The sequence below is a fragment of the Cetorhinus maximus genome, chromosome 11 (genome assembly GCF_964194155.1).
Source record: "Cetorhinus maximus chromosome 11, sCetMax3.hap1.1, whole genome shotgun sequence".
Lineage (NCBI taxonomy): Eukaryota > Metazoa > Chordata > Chondrichthyes > Lamniformes > Cetorhinidae > Cetorhinus > Cetorhinus maximus.
The window spans coordinates 84,122,883-84,147,928 of NC_135889.1; the positions used below are offsets into that span (position 1 = coordinate 84,122,883).

The window sequence follows — 25,046 nt, forward strand, 5'->3', positions numbered from 1 at the left end:
TGCCGAAAGGATTTGATAGGAAGTTACCATTTCCTGTGATGGGGGAAATCAAGAACACATTTTTCTACACAAAAAGGTGGCAGAAATTTGGAATTCTCTTCTCCAAAGGCTGTGAATGCTTGGCTAGTTGGAGCTTTCAAGGCTGAGATAGGTAAAGATATCAGTGTAAGGAACAAAGGCAGTAAAAGTTGAGGTGCAGATCATTTATGATCCAAGTGAACACTGGGGCCAGCCCAAGAGGCTGCGCTTAATATTTTCTAAATAGGATTGTTTTTTTCTACACATATTTTTGTTAACTATAACAAAGTATATTTTCTTTATTTATAGCAGGGGTGAAAATGACTGAAAACGAAAATGTCTGAAAATTAGTGGTCAATGACAAAAAGGTCTGAAATGTTATGTGATATGGAATCATGCAATTAAAGCACTTTTTATGATCTGCAGCAAGCTGCAAATGCTTCTAGACCACTTCAAATGGGCAGAATTATTGGACTTCAAGTGGGTAGAAACATTAGTTTTCCCCTTGCTTACCTTCTATTATCATCAAGACTGTGGGCCAATACATTTGTATATAATCACCCAAGTAACCTCAGCATTTCAGTAATAAATGCAGTTTGTGCATGTAACACAAGATGAAGTCTACACTAACAACAAAACATGACTTTGCTTGATTATATAGGTGAAATGAAGCAGTGCTTCACAAACTATTTTCCATTGTGATCCCATTTTAACTCAACCACCTTCTCAAGGGCAATTAAGATTGGGCAACAAATGCCGGTCTTGCCAGCAACACCATGTCCCATAAAGGAATATATAAAAAATACTCTTGAAAATTAATGTGGCACCAGACACCTGCATATGCAAAACAGCAAAAAAGCAGCTAGCAACATTTGTTATTTTTTTTTTACAATCCCCTTGGGGGAACCATACCCAAAATAACCAAATTTACTGAATGACTACCAAATGAAGAAATTACCAACAAGATTTCGCTTTGTGCAACTTTTACTTTAATACAAATCAGAACCAACATAAATTAAACATGAATTAATAGGCAAATGATACTTAACATAAAAAAGTAAATTTCACTTTAAATAAGCAGTACAACAAAGATACATCTTAGACAACCACAAGCACCTGCATCAATCCCCACAGACATGTGGCACCATGTAGCTATACAATTCCACAATATGCTGCTCTTTATTTTTGCGGGGTAGGTAGGAGCTTTATGCAACAAAGCTTTCACCCCCGAGTTTCATGAGTACAATTTACCATCAGCAAGGCACACTTTTATGAGCCCTCTCTCTCTCGGGTCACAACAGTCCCGATGGTTTAGCTTTCCAGAGTTCTTTTTCAACCAACCAAACAATAACATCCTAGTTCAGCCACTTCCAGGAAAACATCCAGTTCTTTAGTGCCTCCGAGCTATTCACACAGCTTTCCAGGTTGTACACCTTTTTAGCCAGCTCACACATTGCCTCAAAGGCATGATGGGCTGAATGGCCTCCTTCTGCACCATAACGATTCTGTGATAAGAACTCCTGTCTCCTTTTCTGCCAAACAAAAAGACTGACCTCTGCCTGAGAGGGATTTGCTTCTTCGCATCATAATAATTCCTTATGTTACTCTTTCTGTCTGCTTTCTCTGTGTCTGCACCTGCGTCTTCATCCTCCAGCTCTTCGGTTTATAGCTTTCCTTTGCATCTGCAGCTCTTTGTGTCTGCCAGCCACACAGCCTCTTTGTCTATTAATTTCTTTCCTGTTTGGTGCTGCTTTCAGGTCAAGGGTTGCCAGGTGACATGATCAGTATTTCTTATCCTTCAAGGAAATTATACACAACACACACGCATGCGCACGCACATCCCATTTCTCAAACCACCTCCTCAGCTTACTCACACCGCAGCCCCTCTGCCCAATCACCCTTCCCTACTCACTCAGCAGCCCTTCTGCCAAACCTCTCCTCTCCTCCCCTCCCACTCACTTGTCAACCTGACCTTTCCAACAGTCTTACTGAAACAGCAAGCCGCCCTGGGACTGAAAGCTGGCTAAGATTCACTACTAGAAGTAAAGACTCGGGCTCTGCCGCTCTACCCCCATATCACCCCCCTCAAAATCTGCTGAACCCTCCACTTTCCACACAATGCCTGCTGAACCGTGCAGCTTCACCAAGCAGCCAGCTGCAGAGAGTGCCCTCCCTGTGGGATGAGTGACAGCAGCTGGGTTGGCACGCAGCTGAGTGATGGCAGTTGGTTTTCAGGTTCGGACGCAAGTTGCAATGGGGTTCCCCATTCTGGGGTTCATGGATTGCACAGAGGACAGCCCAGACTTCAGGAATCAACTGAAAGGTAGAGGTCAAGTGCACCAAAAACTACAGAGAAGCAAAGGTCAGGAAATCATTTCCAAAGGCAGAATTCTATATTTGAAAAGTCAGAAATCCACCAAACAGCAGGAATTTCTCATCCCTGTTTATAGTTAATTAAAACCATACTGTATGACAGCTCATGAAATGGATATTTAGCTTTATATAGATAAGGGACCGTATTCCAAAAGAAGTTCCTGGAGATAACCACCAGGAAATTCTTTGTTAAATTTGAAACCCAAGAAAATCCTATTTTCCCCTTTCCCAATAAAGAAAGCAGCTATGACAAAAGTAATGGGACATTTTAAATAGGATAAAAGATTGTATTTACTTTTTGAAACCATCATGTCTCTGGATAAAATCAGACTACATACTAGCTTTATTTTCTGATCATCAGTTGTGTATTTTTGAAGGTTGTAAAGTTTGAAAATTATTAACCCGTTAGTCTGAATGTCATTCATCAATAAAAAGTACCATCACCATTCACTCTGCACTGTGGGCTGACAAGCTAAATAGCTTAACCACTCACCTACAATTTAGTTAAGTTTATAAAACATTTTTTTTAAAAAAAGAGATATTCTTGGGTGATTGCAAGGCTGCAATTATATCTCAAGGTTGCTAGCAGAACTTACAATTTAACAGGGCTGAATTTGCAAATGGAAATACAAGGTCACAGCAGTGAAACACTTTTGATTATATCTGAACCTATCTGCTTAGCAAAGCTGCTGCGCATCACAGTTAGTCTCAAGAGATGATAAATGGTTTAAAGGGTCCTTCTAAATAAATTCAGGTTTCAACCATCAACGTAGTATAATACAACATCCAGATTTTAAAAAAGGGACACTTGGTCAATTGAACCCACTTCTGTAAAACTAAACAAACAAACTTACACTGTCATGGAATCTAATCAAATATTTTAAGCCATAACTGCCGAGATTCTTCCCTTGTCCCAAAAGCAACCAAGTGAAAAAATTGGGTTATCAGTCCAACATTAATAATTGTGCAATCCATAATAGCACAAACATTATCTTGGTTCAATGAGTAGTGCTTACCCCCCCACTATAGTTATACACTCAGCCCCAATTACATATGCTAAACTGGCATTCCTGTGAAATACTGAAGGAGTGCTGTTCTATCATAGTTTCAAATTCACATGAAAGATCTTTTGGTCATAAAAGATGAATATCAAGATGTCCTCTTGTCCGAACTTATTTCTTATTCAACAAATTACCACTCAAAGCCAGCTGAACAATTTATTCACTTCATTGCTGCTTATGGGCTATTAATGGCACAGAATAGCCTGTAGTGGAACAGTTACTACACTTTGCCATTTTTTTAATACCTCAATAAGGCATTATATTAATGCAAGTATTTTCCCCTCATGCCCAGGGGACAATTATATATTCAAGGAACGAAAGGAGTCAAAACTATTTGAGCATTGAGGAGGAGGATAGTAGGGGTGTGGATTGACACTTTAGTCAGAGTACAGCAGTGAACGGGGACTAAACCAGTCTTTTTCTCTTCCCAAGACTGGTGCTTTGCTTGCATTTCATGTTTAATATCTGTTGAATCTGTAGCTTTTTATTTTTTTCATATGTCTTTGTAGCAGATGTAGCTCTCATGGTCTTTTCCTCCCCATTATTTACCCATTCTTCCGTCTTGTCTATATGGTTTTACCGATAATCTTTTTAACGATACTGATCTTTTGTTTCCAGTTTACATAATACATTAACATTCTCCTTGCAATTGTTACTTCTGTTAATTCTTTCCCTCCCCTTCATTAAAATACTAGTCCCTCAGCCTTCAGTTGAAAGGATTCACACCAACAATATCAGAATTTCCCTTCCCTGTTAAGAGCTACTGACCAACCTGCTGTGCATTTCCAACATTTTCTGTTTTTCCTTTCTGCTTATTTATAACAAACTTAATAAGTCTAAAAGCAAGTTTAAATATGCAAGGGTTAAAGTTCAAATAAAGAAAAAAGGCAACTGCAGGAAATCTGAAGTAAAAACAGAAAATGTTGGCAATACACAGCAGGTAAGCCCAAATAATTAACTTTGTCATTTTTTTTTTACAAATGATAATTAAAAGTTCGTTATTTTGGTGTTTAAATTGGAGGGGATCAGTGTCACATTCCCATTATTGCCATCAAGTGCCATAAGCTAACATTTCTAAGTCAGGTCAGAAAGTTTTTTCTACTGTGTCTCAATAAATGACCTCAGAAAATCATTCCGTCCTGAGCCAATAGAAAGTTTACTTCCTGATTTCAGATTGCTAAAACATTTTACAACAAGTTTTGAACTACAGACCAATATTGATATCCCAAAGACGGAAGAACTTCAACAAAGAGCAACAGGATGTGAGACACAAATAAAAAAGTGACATGAATATGACAGACAAAAGACACTATGTTCCAACAATGCAACACAAGTTATCCACTCACATACTTTGAAGATGTTACTACAATCTTATTATAGCGACAGCAATTTGGATGCATGGTGACACTACTGTACAGTGTTCAATTGGAATATCAAATATCATTAGCCACATCATGGAAATCTGCTTCATCATTTAGGCTATCAGTATTACTCATGGGCCATAAGTTGCTGTGTATACATTTCATTTAACAGTATTGTTTTTAAATTGGGACAACGTTATTTCATAACCAATTTGACTAGCTGATGAAAAGCTGACAAGACTATGGCAATAGTTAAACAAATAGCAACCGGTAACCAAGACAATCAAAATGCCTCTCTCCTCCTCAAAACAAGACATGGACAGCTATTCTTCATGTTATATAAACTCACATGCATCAGTTGGCTATTTCTTTTACCTTGAGGGCAATACAGCAAACCTAATTCTGTCCTCATGTGACATGCATACTTTCCAGTAGAGGGGCAATGAACAGCAGCAGGTAGCCAGTGTTTCTTCTATGGTGTGCACATGCGCAGCAACCCAGAAGGTACCCTGGAGGCCGCTCACAAGTTGTCCCATGTAAGGTAACCTGTGTTGAACAGGCGGCGCACAACAAAAACTAATTAGAGGAAACATTGATCAGTGGTGGAAATGCTGATAGATGTCCCTGTCCCTACTCCAAGGGCATTGTGTAATGAATGGACCTCATCAATACCGAGATTGGTTATGGTAAACCAGTCCCAAGATCTTGCTGATTTCCCATCACCACTGGGAAATGATCCATTGAGCCACGAGAAAAGTCCATGTCACTTTTCTTTAAGGGTTAGGGAAAGAGATGAGAGAAGGAAAATCTGTGCCCTCTGCTGATTACTCCAGGTAAATTACAAGCAGGAATAAGTACCTTACCTTGCATTTAAATTTGGGTTCATTCAGTGAGCTGGTAATGTGGTGTCTGTTTTGTTTTTATATCATTTTTACCATTTTTTTTAAATCTTAAACTACAAAAGACATTGTGGATTTTAGGCAAAAATGTAACAATGAAGACAAGAAGAATGCAATTCAAGGTTGTAGCACAGGTGCGGCACCTAGATTCCCTAGGTGACAGACTTTACAAAGAATTGTGCTTTAGGGTTCAGTACTGAAACCAAGTTTAAAAGCTGATCACAGTAAACCTTGTTTGATCGCCCCATAGCTTGAAATATTTCAATTCTATCTTGTTAAAAATGTTTCCATAGAATATCCATAAAAGGAATGTGCATTACTCCATGTCAATTGAATGGTAGAACTGGATCAAGGGGCTGAATGGCTTACTCCTATTCATCTACTTCAAATGTTGGTGGGGTAGGGTAGGGCAGGGCAGGGAAGGGTGGCTCATCAGTATTTTCTTCTCCAACCGTAATTAATGGAGTGGAATTGTATGAACCATTTCCTCAGTATTCATGTTCTGGTAGCTGTTAATAAGAAACATATTTGCATTGGATTTTTTTAAACTTACACATGATAAATACCTTTTTTACTTTAACCTATAAAATCTCTGTTACTCTGAATAAACCCACTAAATTTGTCACTTTACATTCTTTAAATTCACAGTAATGGAAATATGTTATCTAATCACACCATGGCATCTTAAGGTCAATTCTTATTTGCAAGAGAGACAGCTCTTTCTCGATTTATTCAAATACAAGTTCTGCAGGTCTTCGTTTACACAATTCACATTTAGTAAGCAAACGCACCGTGTCTAAAATTGGGAGGAAAAGAGAGAACTTAGATGGGCTGGCCAGACCTCCTGCACGGATGATTACAGAATCCCCAAGCAGGTCTTCTATGGTGAACTGTCCTAGGGCAAACCACATCAAGGTGCTCAGTACAAATGTGACAAGCACACACCCTAAAAAAAGAGCCTTACAAACGTCTGCTTTGTAGACTACCTCTCTGGGGAAAACACTGCAGCCAACCAGGCAAGAAATTTGGTTCAGCATATTTCGAGGGCCATCTACACAAAACTCGCAACATCCAACCTGCCCACAGGAAGGCCAGAAAAGGCACAGCTGCAGAAGTTCCTCAAAACACTAACAGCAACAACATGAACTGCCAGTTCTATGGACATCCATTCCAATCCCACATCGGACGATTCAGTCATGGCAGGACCCACAGAAGACTAGTCATTTGCTGCTTGAACACACTCAAACAATGAGAAGTCTACCACAAGTCAACATCTCAATACTGCATTTTCCATTAAACTCTGTACCATTATGACTGGAGAACTGCAAATGTTATACCCTCGTTCAAAAACTGATTAGGTTTTTTTTGTATTCATTTATGGGATGTGGGCTTCCTGGCCGGGCCAGCGTTTATTGCCCATCCCTAGTTGCCCTTGAGGTGGTGGTGGTGAGCTGCTTTCTTGAACCGCTGCAGTCCATGTGGTGTAGGTATGTAGATACACCCACAGAGCTGTTAGGGAGAGAGTTCCAGGATTTTGATCCAGCAACACAGCCACTGCAGGCCAGTCAGTTTCACATTCAATGGTGGAAAACTTTTAGAAACAATAAAGGGGGACAACATTAACTGTCATTTGGGAAAATATGGATTAATTAAGGATTTGTCGAGGACAAATCATGTTTAACCAACTTCATTGAGCTTTTTGGTGAGGTAACGGAGGGTTGATGAGGGTAATGTGGTTGATATGGTGTACAGGGACTTCCAAAAGGCATTTGATAAAATGCAACACAACAGGCTTGTCTGCAAAGTTGAAGCTCATGGAATAAACGGGGCAGTGGAAGCATAGGGATACAAAGTCGGCCAAGAGACAGGAAACAGGACAGTGGTGCTGCACAGTTGTTTTTTCAGATTGGAGGGTGGTATACAGTGGGTTCCCCAGGGGTTGGTATTAGGACGACTGCTCTTTTTGATCCATAAGAGGACAGACTGGCGAAATGGGCAGACACATAGCAGATAAAATTTAGTGCAGAGAAATATGAAATGATTCATTTTGGCAGGAAGAACAAGGAAAGACAATATAAAATTAAGGATATAATTCTAAAGAGCATGCAAGTGCAGACACAGCTGTGCAGAAATTGTTCAAAGTTGACACAGCAGGTTGAGAAAGCGGTTAATAAGGTTTATGGGATCCTGGGCTTTATTAATAGAAGCATCGAGTACAAAAGCAACATAGTTATGATGAACCTCCACGAACATTGGCTCAACCGCAACTGGAGTACTGCATCCAATTCTGGGCACCACATTTTAGCAAGGATGTGAAGATATGGGAAAGGGTGAAGAAAACATTTTTGGGAATGGTTCAGGGATGAGAGACTTCAGTTACTGGATAGATTGGCGAAGCTAGGCTTTGTTCTCCTTGAGGAAGAGGAGGTTGAGAGGAGATATGATAGAGATATTCAGGATCATGATGGGTCTGGACAGAGTGGATAGAGAGAAACTGTTCCCATTGGCAGAAGGGTTGAGAACCAGAAGGCACTGATTTGCGGTAACTAGCATAAAGACCAGAGGCGACATAAGGAAAAATGTTTTTACGCAGTGAGTGATTAGGATCTGGAATTCACTGCCTGAGAGTGTGGTGGAGGTAGATTCAATCATGCCTTTCTAAAGGAAACTGGATAATTATTTGATGAAAAAGGATTGCAGGGCTATGGAGAAAAGGCAGGGAGTGGGACTAGCTTAGTTGCTCTTACTGAGAGCCAGTATGAACAAAATGGGCCTAATGGCCTGCCTCTCTCTGTAACCATTCTATGATTTTACATGGGGTGGGGGAGGGTGGCAGCAGGAGAGGTAGGGGGAGGAACTACTATGGTCATGGGGGAAATAACACTAAAATAAAACTCATGTCCATAAAATGACTAATACTTCCCAAATGGCTATTTACAAAAAGCAGATAATCTCTCCAACAGGTTAATCACCTTTCTGGGCTGTGGTGCTGAAATGTAGCTCAGTCATGGCTCTTTCTGCTCCTGTCTCATTTAATGCTTTTAGCGGAACAGGGTTTGAGTAGTCAAGTCCCTGTATTTCAGTGACCAGCCTCAGGGAACATCAGGGTACTGTTGCCTTGCTAAAGAAACATGCCAGTACATTTAATTTATAAACTTAAAAACTTCCTTTCCCACTCTAACTTTTTCTTCATTCCCTCATCTGCTCTACTCCAAAAGCCAGCAATTCAAGCTAGGGTCCAGTCTTACTGCAACTTCTCCCAAGTGATCATATTTTCTGCAAGAGCCCAGTGGGCATCAGCAGTTTATTCAACCCACTGGCAGCATTACGGCTCAGCACTCCTTTAGCCAATGCCCATACACTTACCATCAGGACGGCATCAAAACTATGAACTCCAACTGATTCTCCCCCTCCCTTTCTCAGGACCCAAAGGCTAATGCAGTACCCCAAGAACTACCTGTCCAAGGTCAGCGTACGCTGATCAGATAAAAGACTGAACCAGGGGCCCTGCTGGTCTACAGCAGCATCATACTATGCATTTACCCACCAAGCCATTTAGGAAGCTTAATATTTTTGATCTGCTACCAACAGCAACCAGGTAGCCCACAACCCGGTTTTTCTAACTACAGGATTTAACTTTTTGTTGGTAGATGAATCGTTTACATTTTACTGTGGTCAGCCGTGGCTCAGCTGGTAGCACACTCACATCTGAGTCATAAGGTTGTGGGTTGAAGTCTCACTCTAGACTTGGGCACAAAGGTCAAGGCTGGCAATCCAGCACAGTACTGAGGAAGTGTTGCCCTGCTGGAGATGCCATTTTCAGATGAAACATTAAACCAAAGCCCCATCTATCCTCTGAGATGAAATGTAAAAGATCCCATGGCACCATTTCAAAGAAGAGCAAGGAGTTATCCCCAGTCTCCTGGCCAATATTTATCCCTCAATCTCAATCATAAAAATGTGGTCATTATCACATTTTTTGGGAGCTTGTTCTGCACAAAATTGGCTGCCCTGTCTCCTACATTACTACAGTGACTACACTTCAAAAGTACTGCATTGGCTGTAAACTTTGAGACATTCAATGGTCATGAAAGGTGCTATGCATATGCAAGTCTTTCTTTCTTTACTCAATTACTGAAAAGTTTAATTTCTTTTTGAAGCAAACAATAATTGTGAGTGGGTGCACACTTTTTTTGCTCTAAGTGAAGGATGTCAGTGCCAGCAAATGGACCATTTTTTATTTCAGGTAGCTAGTGTCAGTATCAAGAACTCACGGGGCAAGTGAAGAAAGTAAAATCACGTGCAGAGCGTTTCTTTCACTATGTCCCATCAATGGACTTCAGCCCCTACTACACTGTGGTATGTAACACAGACTCCTCAGAGTTGCTTAAAGTATTTTGATAATTCAATTCTGGAGCATTAAAATTTGCACTTTGATGAGCTATTTACATTGCTTAACTTGAATTATTAGATATTTCACTTATTTTAGTTGCTTTTCCATTAAATATCAGTTTCCAGTATATGTAGTTTTTTTTATTAATGCATGACCTATTAGTAGACTTTTGTGACACTGCCAATTAATGACAAATTAGGGGCCGTTTTGGACTTTAGGAACTAGACTGAAACTGCCCAAGTTTATTTTCCATCGGTCGAGGGTGAATTTGAAATTAGGCTCCCAGGCGAAAGGCCAGCATTTAAGGAAAGGCAGCTTTCCACGGGTACTTGCTTTCAAAATTGAGAGACACACTCGAGGGCAAGGTCATTATAACAAGTCTTACTTAAACCATAAATATACGCTATAATTAAGAGGTTAACACATAGTACACTAGCTGTACAAAGAAACAAGAACCGTGTATGCAGTGCACTTTTTACATTTGTGTCACAGTAACAGTGCAGTTGTTCAGCTGACCATATTAGCAATGCAGTTATTTTATATAACCATAGCTTCAAATTAAATGAGATGTTTAACCAAGGTCCCATTAGGCCACTCAAGTAGATGTAAAAGAACCCAAAGCAAGTGTTTTCTCCCCATGTCTGAGGTAACATCGCCCTCATGTGACATCACAAAAACAAATGATCTGCTCAATTATCTAATTTCTCTTTGCTGGGCCTTGCTAAAGCACAGTTTGGTTTTCACATTTCCCTACATTAGAGCAGTGCCATCTTAGTATATGTCTTGCCATAACCAGAGGTTGTAAAACACATGTAAATGCAAGTTATTTCTGAAGTAATTTATTGAGGATACCACAAAGAGTTAAGCTGAGTCTACTTGTTTCAGTTGTGTGTGAGAACTTAATATTCACTGCGCAAATAATTTAATGCCACTCAAAAAGAACTGAAATTAAATTTATATGTTCAGGACATTATCCAGCATGACTACATATTGCAAATATTAACGTAAATAGTCTTCCCTCAGACAGCAATTTGTTACTTCAGTAACAAAGAACAGTTAACTTTTAGAGTGCTACAAGGCTGTAATCTAAAGTTACATTTACATAATAGAGGGTAATAAATGTTGCTAAATAGGACATTCATAAACCTGTGATTTCTGAGCAGTGCCCTGTTTATACTACAATATCTTCTGTGGTCTGGGTATTACCTAATGCGCCACTTTGGTGACTGGTGCCAATTAGCTGAAGAATCATTGAATCGTACAGTACAGAAATAGGCCATTCGGCCCATTGTACCTGTACTGGTTCTTTGACAAGATCTATCCAATTAGTCCCCCTCCTCTGCTCCTTCCCCACAGGCCTGCAATTTTTTCCTTTGCAAGTAAATATTTAATTCCCTTTTAAAAGTTACTATTGGAACTTCTTTCACAAAGCTTTTAGGCATTGCATTCCAGATCCTAATAAATCACTCAGCAAAAAAAAAGTCTTACTTTCCCTCTTTTTATTTTGCCAATCTGTGTCCTCTGGTTACTGACCACCCCACCCATGAGTGAAAACAGTTTCTCCCTATAAACATGATCAAAACAGTTCATAATTTTGATCACCTATCAAATTTCCTCCTAATCTTCTCTGCTCCAGGGTGAACAATCTCAACTTCCCCAGTCTCTCCACATAAATGAAGCCCCTTATTCATGGTATGATTCAGGTAGATGTCCTCTGAACCCACTTTGAGGCCTTATTCTTTCATGGGATGTGGGTGTCACTGCAAGGCCAGCATTTGCTGCCCATCCCCCAACTGCCCTTGAGTTAAGTGGCTCGCGAGGGCAGTGGGCCTGGAGTCACATGTCAGCCAGGCCAAGTAAGGATGGCAGATTTCCTCCGCTAAAGGACGTTAGTAAACCAGATGGGTTTTTATGACAATCGTGACAGTTTAATGGTTACCATTACTGAGACTAGCTTTCAATTCCAGACTTTTTTTTATTAACCGAATTTAAATTCCGCAAGCTGTTGTGGTGGGATTTGAACCCATGTCCCCCACAGCATTAGCCTGGGCTTCCGGATTATTGGTCCAGTGACATTACTACTACACCATCATCTCCTGCCTAACCTATCTTTACTGGTGCTCAGAACTGAACACAATACTCTAACTGAGGCCTAAACAGTGACTTCTAAAGGTTTGAGCATAACTTCCTTGCTATCACACTGTATGCTTCGATTAATAAAGCCAAGGATCCCATAAACCTTTCATAATCCTATAAGCATTTTAAACAGCCTCATCAACATCTTGCCATCAAAAATTTATGTATGTGAACCCTGAGGTCTCTCTGGTCCTGCATCCCCTTTAAAATTGTACCATTTAGTTTACATTGTTTCTCCTCATTCTTCCATCCAAAATGCATCACCTCATTTCTCCGCAGTAAATTTCTACTGTCATGTACACACATTGCCACTATCTCTTTAATCACATGGAATTCAATTTTGCTACCAAGTCTATTATGTGGCATTTTACCAAGATGATCAAAAAGTTAATTTTAAAAACTATCTTTTCAAATTAAAAACACGTATGTCTACCACCTATGGAGTATTGTATTACCTGACTATTCCTTGGATGAGACATTAAACTAAGACCCCCATCTGTATGTTCTATTGTTTCAGTGAGAATAAAAATCCTATGGCACTCTCCTAATCAACATCCCATTCTCAACAAACATTACCAAAAAAAATTGGTCAACTATCTTACAGATTAGGGCAAATTGGCTACCAGATTTGCCGACATTATTATTACTGCACTTCCCAGATACAAATATTTGCACACTATCGACAATGGGGCAACAAAAAAATGTTTTTGAGTGACATATGCACTAGCTGAAAAAGCTAAAGGTGAATCTTCTATTTTAAAAAAGCAACAGGATACTCAGGTAGAAATGAGGACATTAGTAGTGCTGTATTCCATTTAATGCATCCAAAGGGAAAAGAAAGCGTTGAGAAAAAATTCTGTACTTTACTAGCTCTTATTCATTGGTAAGGGAATCACGGGGGGGGGGGGGTGCGTGCAGAGAAACACTTGTCCCTCAGCAGCAGGCAGGATGTGCTCAGTTGGGTAACGGGGGAGGTCTGCGTCTGGGCCACTACAATGGTTATTGTGACATCATAAACAAATGTAGCTGCCTTCTGGAACACCAATCGCTGCTCTGGAATGCGCTGTAACATTGTGAAGCGCGGGGGGCACCCATTCACAAAACTCCATTCATTTACCAGTTCCCAAACAGCCCAGCACCGCCCCTTATAGTTATGTATATAGCTAAAGAAAGCCCCCACCAGTCCCTTTGTGGGAGCTCGGGCCTGTGCTGCACAAGCAGCGCAGTTCCTTCACACTCTCCCCCGCCGGGTTGTTTCCGACCGCCTCACCAAATCCCCCGAATTCAGCCCGGGCAAGAGGATTCAGTCGCTGCCCGTCACCACGTACCTTTCCCGGCTGAACTCTTCCCTCCGCTTAACTTTTTTTTTCTCTCTCCAATTCTCTCTCACACCCTCGCTCTGTTTTCAGATTCTTTCATGATGGCCGCTACCCACAAAGCCCCGAGATGGCAGCTGCGCATGCGTTCCTCTGGTTCCCGGTCCCTGCTGAGTAGAGGCTTTTCACGGTCGCTGTGGGCTCTGGGAATCACTTCCTCCATTACAACATTCGGCCATGGAGATTCCGTAGACTTGTCAGTAATCATCTTTTATTCTATTTCTGCGATTTAAATTCAAACATATAATAAAATTTAGTCGCTTGATGTTACAGAACTTGAGTATCGCTGAAAAAAAGACACACGCTGCCAAAGCTTTTTCTCTTACACTCATCAGTAGGACAGAATCGCAACAATGCCAAATCTCAAAGGGAACAACAATTTATACTGTGCGAGAAAAGGATGCTGATTGGTTGGAAAGAGGACTCTGATTGATCGAGTGTTGTTATGGAGAATGCACCAGGGGATAGTTAATTGCCAAGCTTTTTAAATTCAAACCAGGCATGTCGACTCTGATTGGTCAAGGCATTGCCATGAGGAATGAACCAGGGAATGGCTGTCTCCCAAACTTTCATTTAGTTGAAAAAAGTGCAGTATTTGGATGTGTTCTTCCTGTTTGCAAAGATCAGAGACTTGTATATGAATATATGTAGCTTCTATGATTAAAATCGCTTCTAAATGAAACCTGGTAAATGTCCACTGACTGGAGAATCACAGAATCATTACAGCACAGAAGGAGGCCCATCATTTTTGTACAAACTCTCCCAAATGAGCAATTTACCTAGTGCCATTCTCCCACCTTCTTCCCATTACCTTGCACATTATTCCTTTTCAAATAACAGTCTAATTCCCGATTGAATTCCTTAAATGAACATGCCTCCACCACCCCCTCAGGCAGTACATTCCAAACCCTAACCACCCCATATCGCTTTTGATTCTTTTGCCAATTACTTTAAATCTGTGCCCTCTCGTTCTCGATCCTTTCACGAGTGGGAATAGTCTCTTCTCCCTATTACTCTGCACAGAGTCCTCATGATTTGAATACCTCTATCAGACCTCCTCTCAGTCTTTCTTCTCCATGGAAAAAAGTCATAACTTCATCAGTCTCTCTTCATAATTGAGGTTCCTAATCCCCGGAACCATTCTCATGAATCTTTTCTTCATTCTCTCCAATACCTTCACATTCTTCCTAAAGTGTGCACCCTAAAGCACCCAGAACTGGACACAATACTCCAGCTGAGGCCGAACTAGTGTCTTATACAAGTTCAACATGACCTCCTTGCTCTTGTACTCAGTGCCCCTATTAATAAAGCCTAGGATACTGTATGTTTTATTAACAGCTCTCTCAACCTCTCCTGCCACCTTTAATGACTTATGCACATATACACCCAGGTCCCTCTGCTCCTGCACCCACTTTAGAGTTGTACTCTTTATCTTATATTGTCTCTCCATGTTCTTCCTACCAAAATGAATAACTTCACATTTCTCCAATTGAACTTCACCTGCCCCCTGTCTGCCCATTCTACCAACTTGTCTCTGTCTTTTTGAAATGCTACACTATCCACCTCATAGTTTACAATACTGCCAAGTTTTGTATCATCTGTACATTTTGAAATTGAAATTGTGTCCTGTACACCAACGTACATGTCATTAATACATATTAAGAAAAGCAAGGGTTCCACCACTGGCCCCTGGGGAACTCCATTACAACCCTTTTTCCAGCCCAAAAAACATCCATTAACATCCATCAAAACATCCAGAAGACTAAACTTTTTTAAAAATTTCTTGTTGACATAGCTTTTCAAGTATTTATAATCCAGTAGGATTCAAATGGAAACATCCTGAAGTATTCTTACGTTCCCTAGATCTCATTGCATAGAAAACAAAAAGGTGTGACATTAGAAAAGGCCACTGGACCATCTATTGGGTTTAACTAGTTGATTGATAGCACAGTCAATCCTTGTATTATTTGGAATTGTTGCCTTTTTTATTAATGGAAAGGATTTTGAAATTCAGCTGTGTCTAAATGTAATGTTTTTAAAATAAAGTGAATTTTTATGGGTTTAAAAGAAAGGTCATCTACAAAGACAACAGGTATTTATCATTTTACAACTGAGGAATGTCACCAGTCAGTCGACAGTATTTCAAACAGACACAGTGATGATCAATTGTCTCATTCCATTTGATCTACAAGGGAGTCAAGTGTTATGTAGGGCAGGCAGGAAAGTGGAGTTAAGGCCATAATCAGGCCAGCCATAATCTTATTGAATAGTGGAGCAGTCTTGAGGGGCCGAGTGGCCTACTCTTGCTCCTATTTCTTATGATCTTATGATCCTGAGTACAAGGATTGTCAATTTGGTTCACGAGCATATTACAGAATTTATGCAGAGGAAGGTGTCAGCAATACTGTTACAATACTGCCTGTGATCAGAATTTAGAGAAAAGAAGGGAAACCCATGGTAAGGGCTCGCAGCTCTCAGCTAAAAATGTAGGAGATCATATTTTGGCATTTACATAAGAACAAGAGTGGGCCATTCAGCCTCTCAATTCTATTCTATCATCCAGTTAGACCATAATAAACCTGTACCTGAACTTCATTTACCTGACGTTGTCCCAGATTTCATGGTACCCTTACGTTAAAAAAAACCTATCAATCTCAGCCCTGAAGATTTCATTTGACCTAACTTTAATAGCTTTTTGGAGGAATAAGTTATAGATTTTCTCTACATCATTTGCTGACAAAATGCTTCCTGATTTCACTTCTAAATGGCTGAACTTCAATTTTATGATTACTCTTTCATTAGAGGGAATAACTTTTCTGTATCTATCCCACATACCCCTTAATCATTTTAATTAATTAACCCTTCTCAATTCAAAGGAATACATTCCAAGTTTATGCAGGCTGCCCTCTTAATGTAACCCTGATATTAATTGCTCCACCATTGGTGCCTGTGCCTTATAATTGCCAAGGTTCTAACCTCTGACACTCCCTTCCGAAACCTCTCCAACTCTTACCTCCTTTCAGACCTCTCAAAATTTCTGACCAAGCTTTTTTGTCATCTTCCTTAGCATCTCTTTATGTTGCTCTGCATCAAATTTTGTGCTGTAAGGCTCCTGTGAAGTGCCTTGGGTTTTTTTTACATTAAATGTGCTATATAAATACAAGCTGTTGTGGCTGTTGTTGGTATCAGTCTGTTGAAATTGCACTGTATCTCTTCCAAAACAATGTAGAAATAGCCTCAAAGAAAGGTAATAACAACAACAAGTAAATCAACTCATAAATTGATGGAGCACATGGTTAATTCTTTATCCCCATGTTTTTCAGAAGAGAGATTGGGCTGAACTAAGTAAGTAAAATTTACTTTGACTGATACTCTCCAAGTTCCTTTGGTGTCTGTATTAGTACATTTGTTTAACAACATCGGTTCTGATAAAAAGTTACAGACATGAAACATCAGCTCTGTTTCTCTCTCCATAGATGCTGCCTGACCTGCTGAGTATTTCCAGCATTTCAGTTTTTAATTCAGATTTCCAGCATCCTCAGTATTTTATTTTTGTTATGACCTTAAATTTTGCTTTGGAGTCTGAACCTGCAGTCTTCTGACTCAGGAGCAAATGTTCTATCCATTGAGCAAAGCTGACACCAGACAGTAGCTTCTCAAAATCCCTTCCCACTACCAACATATATCAGAAAATGACCAATACACGCTGGCCTCTAGCTAGTTTTTTCAGTATCATTGATATCAAGCAGAGAACCATTCTACAAATTGTGTCAGGCTACCTGTTTTTTGTTACATAATAATGTTTACATATTAACAAACTCTCATTGCCCTATATTGAAATATTAGCAGAAAATGAACAGATATTAATACATTGCAACAATTAGAAAGCATATGAGATCAGCATCTAGGAATATTTAAATAGTTAGGTTTCAGTCTTGACTAGCCAGATTCATAATGGTCTACTTTTGTACTTTTCTTTGTTCTTTGTTCTACTTCTTATTAGTAGCAAACACAATTCTGCACACAGGCAGGAACTACAAAAACAAATATATCTTAGTTAAATCAAAATAAAAGCTTACAAGAACACAACGCAATGTTAATACCGGATCACTTTATGATACCTTAGAGACAACACATCTGTACTAAAAGTATTACATTACCTTCATTACTATTTACCCCACCACTATATTTTAATTCATGCAGACAGCATGTCCGGAAGTAAATCTCTGCTGTAGCTTGGCAGCATTAATCTTGGTGTTTGAGTTGAAATTTAAAAGCTAACGTTCACATTGACTGTATGATATATTTAAGGAGTTCCAACAAGGCAATGATTATAATAATAACTTCCCCTCCCCCTTTGGACACATTAAGCTGTTTATGAGTATTTGCATTCCAATAGTGCTTCTCACATATTATTTTCCTCCATTTTATTCCCTCCTGTTCAGTCAACCAGCTTGAATAGGCTGATAACCTGCTTATAAGCCTAAGGCTATTCTGCCTGTGAGGGGACTAAGATACATATATCCTCATGGCTATTTCTAAAACTTTAAAAACTGGGTGAAGACTTTTTTAAAATGGCTGAATCTAGGACTATCTGTGACCCTAGAACAAAAGGCACTACCTGGCAATATCAAAGAAACTTGCACCTCGTTGTCCCATTAATGACCATCCTGTGGGCACAGACCAAATTCAAAGAGAGCTATACTAAGGCTTTCTGCATTTCATAAGCCAGGCTGGCCAAATGGAATCTACTCATCTGCTAGGACATAGGGCCCCACAACCTTCCTTTCAATTCTTAATGGTTGAGAGATTTAACAGTCTCAGGGACCTAGGTGAGGTATAAACACCCTTTGTCAAAGACAATATGGAGACTTGGGAGTCATGTGACATGGATCTCAAGCTTGTGCAACCAGTAATATTGCCTTGCTGGACTGCAAAGTCAGTCTGCGTTTACCCTCCTACAAGCAGCCTCAAAGAAAAGGAGCTCTGCCCTGCTTGAATATCTGGCCCCATCCACACTGTTTCTACTGGAAATTCTGTACCATAGCCTACAAGACTGATTCATCTCTGCATGCCTAACTCATCCTGTGTAGTCAACACCACCGGAAAAGCGAATTAACCAGCATCGGTTCTCAGCTCACAAACTTCCGCGAAGGAATACCTCATTGGACTTCAATTCTAGAATCTGGAACCCATGTGAAACACTATCTCTTTTCTCTGTGGCCTCTGCACTGTAAATCTTACTTTTCTCTATCCCTCTTTTACTGTATAAATGCAAAGGGGGCAATGTTGCAACCAACACCCCCACCAACACACCCACCCACCCCCCGCCCCCGACCCCTGCATTTTGTGTGTGTGCAAATAAACTAACCCCTTGAGTTCATCCTATGTCGAGTTTACTGTGGGGTTATAAATAGAAATTTGATCACACCAAAACGAAGGGATTGTGAAATACGCCACTGTTTATAAAGGGGAAGCAAATCAAAACACTTTTCTGTTTATGGACAGGTGGTGAGAGAAATTATTGCTGTTTAAATTAACCCCCCTCCTCACTGTAACGTGCCCTTGAGCTAGTTGCTTGAATGCAAAGGAGTGATCAGCCAGACCTGATCTTGAAACTGTTTTACCTTCCCTCCAGCACTGCTGAGATGATTACCACATCACGTGGATACTCAAGCAGGATCCCACGTCACAGCATGCTGAAGTACCAACAAGCTGCACCATGGGATTTCTTCCGCTGCCTCACTGCCTGTCCCACCACCCCCAAAACTTACCACTTCAACCAATATTTTAAAAATGAAGTAATTTTTTGTCTAGCTGGAAGAAACTTCAAAAGGAAATAAATATATCCCCTCATGAACTTTGCTATAATACAGGCAAAGATCTAAAAATCTTTTTTTTTCTTGTATAAGCCTTCCTTTGTTTTTCCTATCAACGGTGCTATCAACAGAAGCATCCTCTTCCTCCAAAGGGAGTAATGTGGTCTGAACCATAACCCTCACCACTTCAGTCAGTTCTATTCCATGCTATGCCACAGCAAGTGTTGAAGATCTCGCTCTCTCCATTTCCGTGCATGGCTTAGAGTAAAGGATCTTAAGAAGATTGTATTACCTCTTAACATTTTTGAATCCCCTTAATCTAAAGAATAAACAAGGTTATAATACATTTCTGGAGAGTCATTATAAGTTTGCATTGACTTTGTTTTGAAGGGTTTGAAAGGCCAAACTTAATTTCTTCTTTGATCTTGTTAAGTAAGTGGCATAATTTTATTCCTTATAATTAAAATGTCAAAGAATACTTTATTTAGAACTCTTGTATTTTAGAGTAGCTTTTATTTCACCAAAATATTGGTTGGTGCTAAATGAAATTGTACCATATAATTCCATTAAAGCTTAAAACATCTAACAAAAAACTGTCTGAGCTACCTTACTGAGTTGACAGTTGCAAATTATAGTAGATATATAGGATTTTAAAAGATAGTGACTAGGACAGGACACATTAATTTCCACTATATCAACCTAAGACAGTGGCATCTCTCCCAGCATTCACTGCCCATTTGTCACAAATCCAGTTCATAGTTTGGTCCTAAATCTCACACATGCTTGGAGAAAGCCCTTGCATTTCATTTCTAATAGTTCGGATGGAGCTGTTTGGACTTTGGCTTTTATACTACAAGCTTAACCTCATTGCAACTTTTTTTTTCATAGAGGGAAGATGAGATAAACTAAAGCAACTCTTGCCCTTTCTTATTTCAGGCCTGGAGTACTGTGTCTAGGCTGTAGTTACATTCATAAGATTTCCCATTGATTGCAATCTGGCAATGCCTCAACATCACACCCTCTGGAGAAGTGTAGGATCACTGATGGCAACTTCTGAATTTCTGGTTTTTCTGCACGTGCTTTCTCCAGAGATTGCTGTCAGTTTCTGTGGCATGATGACAATAAAGGCTGACAGCTTCACTGTCGTTACCACCACAAAGTCTGAGCCAATGTTCTGCTCACAAACTGGGCACCTTATGTTCTCTAGTTTGCATCTTGAACAATTAACTAACAAGTGGGATATACTGATGGGTGCCGCAAAGTTTGGTATTTTAGCCTTGCATAGCTGGAGAAAGGATCTTGTATGTATTGATTAGAAAATGAAAGAAGTATCTGAGATGAACATTGATTCACATTGGAACCTTATTGACATGAACTTCCACTCACACTGCTAGTCTCATAAGTGTCTTTGAAAGAGTTACACCTTTTGGAATGAAGTGTGATTAGGTTTTTAAATGGCATACTAACTTCAAAGTTATTGCTAAACACCCTCACTAGTCTTAAGTAGCTATTTTTCTATTTGTGGAATGTCAAATCTCTAAATAATGGTATAATATTGCACATATTTTTAAATTTAAAAGAAACATTTGTTTATCTTTATTTTAGCTTCTATCTTAATCCAATCATAATGACTTATTTTGATATGTGAAAATATAAAAATGAAGGACATTAAGTGCTTTTAACTTCCTGGTGTGCTTTGTATGAATACGTCAATGTGACCGGCTGCTTATCTGCCTGCTGACATCACTACCACAGCACACCCAAAGGTACTCTTGACTTGTCATCAGATTTAAGCTGCCACTGAGTAAGGGGAAAACCACACCACAGAGATTGCTAGATCTTTGCAGACAGCTTTTTTCAAGTTAATGGTGAGGTCGATTTTTTTGTTGCTGACCAGAAAATCCAGGCCATTATTATTCACAAAAAAGGAGTCCTGTAATGATTGAGAAACATCTGCAGTTAATTACAAGCAGAAGTATAAAGAATTCATTTACAACCTCAATACAAATCGTGAATGGTGGAAATCTTCTTCCTAAAGTTTAAGGCAGGAAAAAAAATGAACTGTTCACTTAATATTTCCTAATCTCGGGTATTATGTTGAGTCACATTATCAGTGAACAGCCCCACTCTGACCTTATGTTGGCAGAAAGGCCATTGGTGAAGCAGCTGAAGATAGTTGGACCTGAGGAGTTCCTGCAACAATGTCCTGGGGTTGAGATGATTGGCTTCCAACAATCCCACCCATCTTCCTTTATGGTTGGTGTGATTTCAGCCACTGGGAAGCTTTCCCCTGATCAGTGACATGCACAGGCAACATTAAAGGTCAAAGCTCATCAGAACAAGGACCACACATATAGGCCAGAATTTTTCCCTCGTTGGGCGGGCTCGGCAGGAACGGTGATGGGTGGTCGGGAAGCCGACCACCGCCTGCTATCGGCTCCACTCCACGATATCATGCAGGTGGGCCAATTAAGGCCCGCCCTGCGTGGATCTCGAGCGGCAGCACTCAGCGCTACCTGTGTGGGCGGGGGGAGGAGGGAGAGTGGGCCTGGTGCGCAGTTCACGCATGCGCGCGAAAGAGCGCTTCAATCTCCCTGAGGCACGGAGCTGCCTCAGGGAGATTGAAGCGCTTTTTAAAAAAATTAATAAAGACAATAAAAATTTAATAAAACGTGTCCCCTCATGTGACTGTGTCACATGAGACGGGGCATGTATTAAATTTCAAAATAAAGTTTTTATGTAATGTGTATTAGCTTTAGGAAACCTTGTCCCGCTCATGGATGAGGTTTCCTAAAAAATGTAAAGGCCACTTGGCCTTTTCACCTGCCCGCCAAATGGTAGGTTGGACAGGCAGCATAAATTTCAAATTAATTACCTTGTTAATGGCCTTAATAGGCCTTTCAATTATCGGCGGGAGCGCAGCTGACTCCAGCACACGCTCACCGAACAAAATATCACGCGAGTGCGTGATGACGTTGGGGCACATGCCCAATGCCATCGCACATCATATTACACTCAGGCGTGTCGGGCATATGCCCGCACGCCAAACATTAATTCTGGCCATAGGGATAGAAGGGGTGATGCAAAGCATTTTGGGAAGTGAATTCTATGAACGATTGTAAATCTGGATTGTTGTTAAATAATAAAATGATATAACTCCATGCTCAAATATGGATTCAATATCTTGAATAGTGACCAGTTACTTTAATGTTGCATGCACCAAATTGCATTTTTCAGCTAATATATATAATCCAGAAAACTGTAGTAATTAGAAACACTTCAGTCTTTTGTAATGACAATAGCATGCATAGTTATCCATACAACGGGATGTGAAAAACTGGGTTAACTGTTGGCATAGCACAGTACATACTAATACTGACTCCAAGTCAAGTAGGTTAATGATTAATTGATGACAAATTAAATAATTTAGTAAGTAGCATGGAACTAAGGCAAAAGACGCATCTCAATGGGATGATTCATTGCATTTTGCTTTATCTTTGATCTCAGAGGTTTGTCCTATGATGAGAAGCTGAGTAAATTAGGCCTATACTCTCTAGAGTTTAGAAGAATGAGAGGTGATCTCATTGAAACATTTGCGATTATGAAAGGGCTTGATAGGGTAGACACTGATACATTGTTTCCCTCGGCTGGGAAATCTAGAACAAGGGGCTAGCATTTCAGGGTAAGGTGCCTATCATTTAGGACTGAGATCAGGAGAAATTTCTTCACTCAAAGGGTTGTGAATCTTTGGAATATTCTACCCCAAAGGATTGTAGATGCGCCATCTTTAAACATTTTTAAGGCTGGGAAAGACAGATATTTGATCTCTCAGAGAATCAAGGGATATGAGAATCTGGTGGCAAAGTGGAGTTGATGCCCAAGATCAGCCATGGTCCTATTTAATGACGGAGCAGGTTCAATGGGCTATATGCTCTTCTCCTGCTCCTTTTACATGTATTCTCATGTTCTTCTCTGTCTACCTCAATGATTGTGAGCAGCTACAGGACTTGGAATTTTCCTGCTTTTCGTGGACAGGACATACTTGGTCAATTTTACATACTGCTGGGGAGATGAAAGTCTTATCACTGTACTGGAAGAACAAGTTGGCTCGAGAACCAAGGACTGGCTTCAACAATACCTCTACTCCCTACTATCAAACCACTGTAATTTTTGAATCATCAGGCACAATGGGGGAAATGAACAAAGTGTCATAGAAAGAAGCTGCTAAAAAAGGGTCAGGAGAAGCAAAAAGCATACCTATACTGCTCTGGTGAAATTGTTCAAACTTCTTCCTGCAATGTAACGATGACCTATGGTTAAAAGAGATGGCACTCACTGGCACAGCCACCACCCTCCTTAAACTGCATACCATGTTCTTAGCAAGTGTTCAGCCTGCAGCCCAAACCATTCTTTCTTGCTCTGTCCCCTCTATTAGGGGGACATTTAGATCAGGCTCTCTCAGGTTTGCTGCTCATATCTTTGATCTAGCTGCCATTCTTGTCAGCCAGATTGCCTGCTTTCTCTATTGCTGCCATTAACACTTTCAGCAGCCAATAGTTTTCTATGCTGTTGCTGCACCATGTCTCCGCCTCTTGTCCAGGTACTTTCTGGTCTCTCTAGTTGGCCTGTTACTATGCACCTTTCTGTAGTTGATAGGACGGTAATTGACTGGGTGCAAGTTCAAAAATATCATTCCATAACTGACCACAGAAAGCTCATGATTTACTCTTCATTTTTTTTTCTCTCTCTTCATCTATTCGCTGTTCCTTGGTGACAGCATCCATAGACTTGGGGTTAGCTTCCACACGTAAGTTGTCGACACCTAGCTCTCCCTTGTCTTTCTCAACCCCTGCATTGCCTGTGTTGCTTGTCAGTCTACTTGCCCCAACACCAAGTCTTTGCTGAGCCAAAATTTCTTCCATTTATATATTTGGAAGGAAAAAAACCCAGTATCTCAGGCCCTGAGATAAACTCTATTCCCTTGTCAGCTCTCTGAACCAAACTGCTCATATTGTCAGCATCCTTTTCAATCCTGAACTGAGCTTCCTACCCCATAACCTTCCCATCACAAAGGCAGTCTTATTCCATTGGTGACCCTGCCTTCAGCCATCTTAGTCCTAAACTGTGGAATTCCCTCCTTAAATCTCTTCCGCTCTCCTCAAACTCTCCTTTAAAACCTACCTCTTTGACCTAACTTTTGGTCAACTATCCTAAGGTCGAAATTTTGCAGTGTTATTGACAGTAAAACTGTCAGCGTTCACTACTATTTCTTTACTGAAACTGACAATAATTTCAGGAGTCTGTGTATAAATACAATAATTCAGAAATTCATAAGTTGCTAACAATGATTCTACATTTCTCCACAGCATGTGCTGTTGAGGACACCCAGACTGCAATTAATAGGAAATCTATCAACTGATGAAATCTTCCACTCTTATGCCATTAGTCTCTCTGTAAAAATCCTTGATAAAGTTACATCTTGTTGAATGAGGTATAACCAGGTTTTTAATGGCATACCACCTTCATAATTACTGTTAAATTAGTCCTGAAAGCTACTTTGATATTTGTGGAAACTCAAATTTCTCCATTTGGATAAAAAAATTCCAAATA

The 25,046-nt window shown here is 40.1% G+C and overlaps 1 protein-coding gene across 1 annotated transcript in view; it reads right to left on the bottom strand.

Annotated features, from left to right (window-relative positions):
- Positions 1 to 13,839, bottom strand: part of znf148 (zinc finger protein 148) — a 47,551-nt gene extending 33,712 nt beyond the window's left edge. Inside the window, exon 1 of the mRNA XM_078552352.1 lies at positions 13,570 to 13,839. The gene's annotated coding sequence lies outside the window, so the exon portion shown is untranslated. The remainder of the gene's footprint in view (positions 1 to 13,569) is intronic.
- Positions 13,840 to 25,046: the final 11,207 nt, after the last annotated feature.